Source organism: Octopus bimaculoides, chromosome 7, assembly GCF_001194135.2.
Source record: "Octopus bimaculoides isolate UCB-OBI-ISO-001 chromosome 7, ASM119413v2, whole genome shotgun sequence".
In the NCBI taxonomy this organism is placed as follows: domain Eukaryota; kingdom Metazoa; phylum Mollusca; class Cephalopoda; order Octopoda; family Octopodidae; genus Octopus; species Octopus bimaculoides.
This window is the reverse complement of record NC_068987.1, coordinates 44920451-44922641: the sequence shown is the minus strand read 5'-3', so window position 1 is coordinate 44922641 and position 2191 is coordinate 44920451.

The window sequence follows — 2191 nt, the reverse complement described above, 5'->3', positions numbered from 1 at the left end:
GTTGATGATGTTGTTTTTGCTGTTGTTGGAGTGGTTGTGAATTGGGCTGCCGTTTGGTTTTTGCTGTTGTTGGAGTGGTTGTGAATTGGGCTGCCGTTTGGTTTTTGCTGTTGTTCGAGTGGTTGTGAATTGGGCTGCCGTTTGGTTTTTGTGCTTGTTTTTGCTGTGTTCTAAGTGTAGAGCTATGTACCCTACTCCTCTTCTTCACCTTCCCCCTTTTGTAACAGTGGTCCATGTTTTGACCTGCCCTTCTTTCTCCATATCATTGCTGTTGTTGTTGGTTTGGGGAGCAGGGCAATCAGAAACCTGCTTTTTCGTGGGTGCCAGGAGTAAACTCCTTCACTGTCTTGGTTTGGGTAAGGGTAAGGGAGTCCTTAGCACTTCCACTTCATTTTGTGTTTGTGGTGTTGGCAGTAGTGGGTGGTTTGTTTACTTTGTTTGAGGACAGAAAGCCTTTAAGTGAGTCACAGATCCACAAATGTGACATCTTTCTACCGGCCACTATCACTGATAGATGAGTGACATCTGGGAAGTCTACCAACCCAGGTACTTCATCAATATATGTTTGGTTAGTTTGTAATAATAATATTAATAATAATAAAATACTTTCTACTATAGGTGCAAGGCCTGAAATTTGGGGGAGGGGGCTAGTCGATTACATCAACCCCAGTATTCAACTGGTACTTATATCAATGACCCCAAAATGATGAAAGGCAAAGTCAACCTCAGCAGAATTTGAACACAGAACATAAGGACGGACAAAATGTGGGTAAGCATTTTGCCTGGCATGGTAATGATTCTGCCAGCTCACTACCTTAATAATGAAAATAATGATAATAATAATGAAAAAAGAGGATATTGGAGAGGCAATGCATACCCTGCATGCAGATAAAAATTTTCAAAAATTTTGGCACAAGGCCAGCAACTTTAAGGGAATGGGTAAGTTGATTATATCAACCTCAGGACTTGAATAAAATTTTTTATTAAACTAAAAAGGATGAACGGCAAAGTTGACCCAAGTACAATGTACAGAAACAGAAGAAATGCCTCTCAGTATTTTGTCTGAATTACCAAAACTTCTGCTTGTTCACTGCTTACATAATCATCAACACCACTATCATCATCATCCTCTCCATCACTACCACAGTTATCATAATCATTATTCATTGAATGGTTTATACACTACCCTCAACAAAACAAAAATAAATAATAATTAAAAAAAAAAAGAAACAATTGCACAACACAATTGCTCTACACAACAAAATAATTATTCTTCATTGTAATGCCAAATAATCCCTTATGGCAAACAAGTTGACCAAGCATGTCATCTAAAAGAAAAACATTTGCCCACGGCCAACAAATAAAGTGGTAAAAACTAGTTTGACAAAGTGATACTCAAGGAATACAATCATCTCTTTTTCTGTATCAGGAAATATTTTATGTGATATGCCTTTTCTTTTTTAAGAAAGGACAATGCATTTCAAAGAAGATCTAACTGTTGCTTCTAGCATGCTGAGCAACCAGATAGAGGACCTTCCCCAATCCTTGAATTGTGATGGTACTTGTTAAAAACATGCAGAAGGATACTGATAGAAAATTTTGAGACTTAAGGAAGAAATGACATTAGAGAGGTAGTGTGTGCATGTGTGTGTGTGTATTTATGTGGGTGGTTACAAGCCAGTAGACAGAACGTCTAGTAAGTCTAGCTGATAAATCTAGATAGAACATCTAGTAAATCATACACACACACATATATAATATGTACAACCATATAATATACAATATATATATATATATATAGATGTGTGTGTGTGTGTGTGTGTGTGTGTGTGTGTGTGTCTCTGTGTGTGTGTGTGTGTGTGTGTGTGTGTGTGTGTGTGTGTGTGTGTGTGTGTGTGTGTGTGTGTGTGTGTGTGCGTGCGTGCGCACACACTGCCATACACACAAAAATGTAGATATTGTTGATAATGAATAATATCAACTGCAGTAAAGCCAGTGAAAGTCTACCAGAAAGTAATGGCAATTCTAAGAGAAGATATCACGTATGCAATCCTATGAAAGTAACACAGAAATAATAGCACTAATGTTGTTATGGATACATGAAACACTGATGAATCTTCTGTGAATGACTGGAAGGAGTCAGATGGGTCAATACTTGGAAGATATCAGATACACAAGCACACACACACAC